Source organism: Panulirus ornatus, chromosome 11, assembly GCF_036320965.1.
Source record: "Panulirus ornatus isolate Po-2019 chromosome 11, ASM3632096v1, whole genome shotgun sequence".
NCBI classification, from domain to species: domain Eukaryota; kingdom Metazoa; phylum Arthropoda; class Malacostraca; order Decapoda; family Palinuridae; genus Panulirus; species Panulirus ornatus.
The window spans coordinates 2196541-2204459 of record NC_092234.1 but is presented as its reverse complement, the minus strand read 5'-3'; the positions used below and the strand labels follow the sequence as shown (position 1 = coordinate 2204459).

General features: G+C 37.2%; 1 protein-coding gene across 17 annotated transcripts in view; it reads left to right on the top strand.

Moving 5' to 3' along the window:
* Positions 1 to 1610: 1610 nt before the first annotated feature.
* The window catches only part of LOC139751182 (tyrosine-protein kinase Src64B-like), a 230376-nt gene continuing 224067 nt past the window's right edge, over positions 1611 to 7919 (top strand). For 8 of the 17 annotated variants that reach the window (XM_071666336.1, XM_071666325.1, XM_071666324.1 and 5 more), the window contains exon 1: positions 1617 to 1732. The gene's annotated coding sequence lies outside the window, so the exon portion shown is untranslated. Of the gene's footprint in view, positions 1733 to 7919 lie in introns of all 17 variants that reach the window. The other 9 variants (XM_071666331.1, XM_071666327.1, XM_071666313.1 and 6 more) reach the window with 5 other exon arrangements.

The following is a 7919-nucleotide window of genomic DNA, read 5'->3' as shown; positions in this document are numbered from 1 at the left end:
CACGCTGATTGGTAGACGTTTAGACTCCATCCGATTCTCTTCCTCATTTATTGTAAATTCTCTGGGAAATGTAGTTAGATATACTTGGTTATAGATATGCATTGCTTTTTCATAGCAAACATACCCCTAATCTAAGTTGTCACTAACGATAATGCTTGTAAAAACGAGACTGATATATGAAACCTTATATTAAAGACAGCCATAAGAGAATCGAACGCTGGAAGAGATGCTGTATTTAAGAGATCTGTCGTATAAACACACACACACACACACACAACACACATGATATTTATCTTGATAAAGAACTCTCTTGTGGCAACTTGTTAATTGTTGTTCCCCAAATTAATCATACAAATTGAATCTTAAGGGAATCAAGTGGAACAAACAGCAATGAGAAATCAAGTTTTTGACCCAAAAAACATTTTCGAAAATCAGTCATAGGGATATCCCATTCTATGACAACCGAAGATGTAAAAAAAGAAAATAATTCAGCCAGCTGGTGTCTGTGGCAAAACAGAGAAACGGAAAAAGCCGTAACTTTTTTAAACAATGAAAAAGAAAATCCGTGGAATAACTGGAAATTGTGAAAAAAAAAATGAATTATCCGGAACTGAAGGTCAGTAATGGTTAGCAAACTGTACTATTCTATCATCATTAATGCTCCATCCTTAATTTCCTATGATAGATCAAGTATAGACAGCCTCTTCAATGAGTGACTCAGACATATCCTCAGCTCATGTCCCGTATGTTTAGTTAAAAACGTTCATATATATGTGTTTCTTAGATTTTCACTTTGAACACTGCTGATTCTTCATGTGAGACCATCTCCATCACACAAATGGACTCTTAGTGTCTTGCAAACGATACCCAGTTTTTCCTAAAACATCAAAAATATTCCCAGTCCCAATCAATTCTCTTACTGTTTTTCCATCTCCTCTGCCGTTCTAAGTGGCCTTACCATCCTAAAACTTTTGTTTGTGTGATTTTCTAATGACGTCTTCTAATTACAGTTACTGCACGAGTTAACCATTCCTAGTCTCCTTATCTTTGGCTTATCCTGACCTACATATGGTATTCCTTCGATACATGCTTCTTGCACACCCTCCGCTTATTTTATTTCTAAGTCACCTGAACCATTAAAGCTGCATGATTCTTATCTCAGTTTCAGCTTTCCCCACCATCATCTTTGCTGAACTTGACCCACACATATTTGATTTCATCCACCACCTCGAGTTTTGCACAGTGTAGGTTAATATTAACTTGCAACAACCATTTCAACAATTTTTCTATCAAATATACCCAATTGTAATTTGGCACAGAGAACTGTACTTCTGTCTAAGCTGTTGTTCAACAAATCACTCGTTAGAAAGGATTTGAAGATCAATTAATTGCCAGGTGACAACAATAACACTTTATGTAACTAAGAACATTGTGATGTGAGGATACACTTTTAGGTGGTTCAATCTATTCGTAGGGGAGGATTAATAACTTATAAGAGTGTAGACTTCTCTCATCTTTTCCAGAAAAAAAAAAATGATTGGTTGAAATTTTGAAGTTAGCGGGTAAATAGAGAACGAGTCAGGAAGGAGCAACCCAGCTGTAGGCTCGCTGGCCAGCCAGCGTTATGTGTAGTTGTTTACCAGTGGCCTGAGAAAGCTGTGTGCAGAGGTTCAGGATGATTTTATAGTGGATTCCCTTTCTCCTTTGTTTATATGCATCTTCTATAGATATGGTGAGTGTTCATAAGATATGTATGACTTCAGTTTTGTCTTATATTTTTAGTTAGGTACTGACCTAAGGAAAATAGTTAGTTGTGTACTATGTACGTTGGTACACTAAAACCCAACTTATTTATAAAGAAATGATTTAATGTTGACAGGTATTTGATTATTGATTTTTGGAAACTATCGTCAGTCTGGTTTTAAAGTCATGGATAAGCATACACAGATATTAAAGGTGGTAGACCATTTACAAATCCTTACTAAATGCTATTATAATTTACATAGATTATAGTAATAGTACTGTCATGGGTATTCTATGCTAGATTTAAATTATATAATAAATTACTGTCAGTGAAATGATATTATTATATTTCTTGGAAATTTGGACCAGTTGTTGGTAGGCAGTCAGGAGTGTCTTCATACAGTGTCTTGCAAAAAGATGAATCTCTTATTGAAAAGAAATGATTAAAGCACAGATAATTACTATTATTTAAGAGGAGCCAGAGTGCTTCCCCATAAATGAGAAGTTTTTAACATTGATCTTGGTGTTAGTGTTTGGTAAAGACCTCTGGCCATCATATAAGACAGGTTTTGGGTCTTTGCATTATGTTAATGCAATACCTGATATGAGGAAATCAAGGAATTATTGCAATATTGCAATGAAGAAAGTTCTCTCTTGGCTTAGAGAGTATCGTATCTTTCACGTAGTATATGTTAGTCATATTCTTTATGTTAAAGTCCTGGAAATATAACAACTTCTGGCATCTTTTATTAGTTTATGAATATTTGATTGATCATATAGATAAAGATTAGTTTTTCTATTTTTGATGACCTTCGGTGGCCGTAACAGCACAACTGTTGTCTGTTCAAAGAAGATTGTAGACAGTATTATTGTAAATCTTAAGATGAGAGATAAGACTGATTATTAAACCTCACCCATCATATCTTATGCTGACTCAGTCAAAGGTCACTAGTATATATAGTGGTAGTGACTGAATTCCTAACCAGTGTTCATATAACACAGATTTGATAGCTGTATAGTAATTCACATGGAAAATTGCGGTGGATATGGTTTAAAAAAGTCGTCCCCTCTTGGCATGACAAAAATGAGGCTTAATCCTAGTGCATATTTGGTTAAATGTTATGATTGAAAGCAGAAAATGACATAACCACAATAAGAAACTAGTGTAAACTTTCGGGTCCCAAAATTGTGCCCCAAAGTCTGAAAGTATTAGAACGTGGCATTGACTTAAGATGTCTTCTGTGTCCACAGCTCAGGCAGAATCTAAGCTGAGTTGGATAACTAGACAAGTACCTACAGAGTTTGGGTAATCAACCAGGTTGTGGAGGGTATGCAGGCCTTAAGGCTGAGGCTTCAGAGACCCTGATTAGTTTGAGGAGCCCCTTTTATAGCCTAATTAGTCCAAAATCAAGTTAAGGAGGTAGATGAGCTTCCAATGCCAGTGTGAGCTATTGTCTTTTTTTATGTTTGAACAACGTATGTATGATCAACGTATAACTGTCCTGGGAGGAACATACATACAAAGGCCCTCCTTAGAGTTGCCATCAGGCATAATTTTATGATACAGTGATTTACTAAGTATCGTCAAGCTAATGGCGGAGGCATGGCTTGTTTGATTTGTTTTTCACCGTAATTGACATCCCTGAAAAGAAAATGGATAATTTTGAAATGTTTTATGTCAACACATATAACTGGACATGTGAGTGCTAAAATGATGTCTAGACATGTGAAAATCCCATGAAAACTATCTGTTATAAGCTAATCAGCTTGAAATCGTATAATTTTTCAAATATATCATTTCCCTTCTAAGAGCTGACTGTAGTCTGGGGCATACATACATATTTACTACTGAGTGAAAAAGAATTGGTTCCCTTTTCAATTGATCTGAGAATCAGCATAAGGTTAGTGTTCAAGTCAGAGGTCCATTTTAATAAGGTGTTTTCCCTTGTAATTATGTAATTTTACTGTGATTACTGGACATTAAGAGGAGCTTTTATAAACGAATATTAGTAGGTCTAAACCGTATTAGATTACAAAATGAAATTGAAAATTGAATTTCAGAACTTGAACTGAATAAGTTGAAATCTCATTTTCTATGAATTTTGTGAAAAACATTTGTAAACGAATCAAATTTTTATCTGTGTACTTATGTTTGTGAACACCAAATTTCTTGGCATAAATATTCAGAGGTCAGTCTCTGGCCTTTGATTTTCTGGCGGTAGCAGTAATGGTACTGCTGTAATGGCTTTCTGGCAGTGACAGTATCCAGATGCTGCCTTTAAATCTTAGTTTTGCTTAATGTTTTATGATAATGGTTTGTTGCATACAAACATTATCCATGGCGTTGGTGGTTAAATATACAGTGTTTCGAACATCAGTATGATATTTTGTCTTTTCCACACATTTCCATATCTTAGTGTTTTGCTTTCTGCAGCAATCTGTCTTTGTAGTGTTCTTTGTTGTCAAATAGAAGTAAACACTCATTTTTTTTTTTTTTATATATCTTTGACGTGGCGTGGGCTATGGATAGAGTTGTGCGCAGGAGGATGGATGTGCTGGAAATGAGATGTTTGAGGACAATGTGTGGTGTGAGGTGGTTTGATCGAGTGAGTAACGTAAGGGTAAGAGAGATGTGTGGAAATAAAAAGAGCGTGGTTGAGAGAGCAGAAGAGGGTGTTTTGAAGTGGTTTGGGCACATGGAGAGGATGAGTGAGGAAAGATTGACCAAGAGGATATATGTGTCGGAGGTGGAGGGAACAAGAAGAAGAGGGAGACCAAATTGGAGGTGGAAAGATGGAGTGAAAAAGATTTTGTGTGATCGGGGCCTGAACATGCAGGAGGGTGAAAGGAGGGCAAGGAATAGAGTGAATTGGAGCGATGTGGTATACCGGGGTTGACGTGCTGTCAGTGGATTGAAGCAAGGCATGTGAAGCGTCTGGGGTAAACCATGGAAAGCTGTGTAGGTATGTATATTTGCGTGTGTGGACGTATGTATATACATGTGTATGGGGGGGGGGGGTTGGGCCATTTCTTTCGTCTGTTTCCTTGCGCTACCTCGCAAACGCGGGAGACAGCGACAAAGTATAATAATAATAATAATAAATCTTTGACCCATATTGTTACGATCCTGGCAAGGTCGCCAATTTTAATTGGTTACGCACACTGGATAACGCTATCTTAACACCGTTATGGGATGTAAGTAAACACCAGGGTTAAATCACATATAGTACGAGAAATAAAAAATACATGACAAAAGCACATTAATCGGGTACAAATGTTTTCGTTGACACAACATTGAACATATCACATTCCATGTAAGATTTCAAATCAGATCTCTTTCCTTTATAACAATTTGACTATAGACCCATGATACAAGGTACACTTATTCGTTGGGCAATTCTGTGACAAGTTATAATACATTGTTACACTCAGACCCGACACGACACAGTCTAACATCTCACAATCTAGGGCAGCAGTGGCAACGGATTTTGAGACAAGGAAAACCTACATTACCTGCTGGACACGTGATGGCTGAAGGAATCACGGCCAAGCTTTTTTTTTTTTTTTTTAAGATTGTCCGACTTCTTGGTTCGACACAAGCCTTTCCCCGTTGGCGGCCCGTTCTGTTCAGTCGTCAGGGCCTTTAATTTGGAGGGTCAGCCAGCCCGGAGCGGCCAGCTTCGCCCTGGCCTGCCGCTTTTGGCTTACGATAGGGAGGAATGACCACAATTACTCTTGATTGGTCAAAAGACTGATTGTTACGCCCTGTAACGACGCAACGAGGATAAGAGGGTGCCCATCTCTCCCGGGCATGACCTCGTGGCTGACTCCGGGTCACTTGACAACGTTACCTGAGGAATGATTAACAGGCCGATGCGACATACACAGTTAATTGACTATTTGGCGTGGGTGTATGAGATCCCAGGCGGCGTGGGAGCGGCCGAGGAATCTCTTGAGACCCCCTCCCCGATCACCACGTGGCTTACCTATAACATACAACTTTCTATAACAGACACAACGAACACGCAAGTTCGTAACAGTATGTTATTCCTTGTTTCGTTATTCTGTCTTTGTTGATCTGCATTTTTTTTTTTTACTTCATTCTTCAACCGTTTTATCCTTTTTATATTGAATTACTGTGATTTCTTATGTTTTGATATTCACTTAATTAGATTATTTTACTGAGTTTATATTTTATATTGTATATCTCTGAAATTGCTTCCTTTTAGCCTTTTTTTTTTTTTTACTTATTTTTTCTGATTGCTGCGAGTTCAGGAAATGTAAGCTGCATTAGAAGTCTGATTTTTCATTTTGAGGTAAATTATTTCAAGGTGATAAATACAGTTCAGGTTTTATTCATGTGCATAAAGTCTGGTTTTTGAATTCTTTTCTTTTTTTGCTTTTAAGTATTTGTTATTACCAAGGATGATTTTGTTTATCTGTGCATGAAGCTTTATAATGACTAGATTATTATACAGTGCATTATTTCATTGTTATTTTTGTTTGATAATCATATTAAAGAATTGGTTTGCCCTGTCATACCAGAAGAATAATGAAATCTAATCGTAGAGTAGTAGTGGACGTGAAATGTAATCCTTATTTTAGGATGATATTTTACCCCAAGGGGCAGAGAAATGTTAAGCAATATTTCATTATGATTCCACAAAGCTTAGAGAGACGACGAGTAAGGAGACGAAAATGAAAAACTGCAAGGAAGAAATTATTGGTTCTAGAGGATTCATTTTCAACCTTTGTGCGATTATTTACCGTGAACTGTGTACCTTTTAAACCCCCTCCTTAGAGGAGACGGAAATATTGCTTTCTCATGTGTGTCTGTATTCATTATCATTTCAGGCAGGGTGCATAGTATTGTACAGTGTGCATCAACTCATATTTTTTCGTCCATATTTTTAGAAATGATGTTAATCAGATTTTTCAAAGTACTGTTGTACAGCTGGGTTTATGTACAGTATCTTGTAATCAGCACACCAGTTTTTCAGGTGATTTCTGATTCTTGATGTAAGCACTATTGTTACATACATAATGAAAATGTGTATTTACCGCATTAGCATTGAAATCATTCAAAAGTTTATCTCTGGTTGATACCTTATGTAAGTGAATACAGTACTACAAGTACCATACTCGTCACTCGACTGGTCTACCCTAGACGCTTCACTGGTTCAATCCATCGACAGCACGTCGACCCCGGTATACCACATCGTTCCAGTTCACTCTATTCCTTGCACCCCCTTTCACCTTCCTGCATGTTCAGGCTCCATCTTTCCACCTCCAATTTGGTCTCCCACTTCTCCTCGTCCCCGTCTCTTCCACTTCTGACACATATATCCTCTTTGTCGATCTTTCCTCACTCATTCTCTCCATGTGACCAAAACCATTTCAAAACACCCTCTTCTGCTCTCTTAACCACACTCTTTTTATTACCACACATCTCTCTTACCCTCTCATTACTTATTCGATCAAACCACCTCACACCACATATTGTCCTCAAACATCTCATTTCCAACACATCCACCCTCCTCCCCACAACTTCATAGCCCACGCCTCGCAACCATACAACATTGTTGGAACCACAATTCTTTCAAACATACCCATTTATTATTAGATGCGTAGGAAATAGGTATGTACTTCTGTGTTAATCACCGAACTGTGAGGCATACGGATGCATATCTATAATAAATATCATAGAAGGTAAGTCGCTGCAGAGGAGTAGAGATGAGTTTTAAACTGAGAGTTGCTTGTTGTGGAGAGAAATACTTCCGGTGAAGCTTATCGCTCCCATGTACGTGGTTTTAAACACCTTCCTTGCACATATGCTTCTTTATGAGTGCTATGAATACTGAAAGGTGTGGCAAAATCTATATATTGCGAAAGATTTGGGAAGGATTAAAGTTGTATGTACCAATAGTCATATTTACCTTTTTTTTTTGTACAATATAACTAATGTGGAGTAATTAGGCTTTAAGAATGCAAGTACATTCATCTACAGCTCCATTTTGGTTTAATTCCGTTATGATTTAATGTTAAAACTGTGATACATGTAATGAATATGATAGTCTTAAAGGATTGAATATTCTTTTTGCTGTGACTTTGCATGAATCAGAACTTGAAATTTTCGTGAACGGTGCAAGAATTATAGTGTCTGTATCCTAAACATA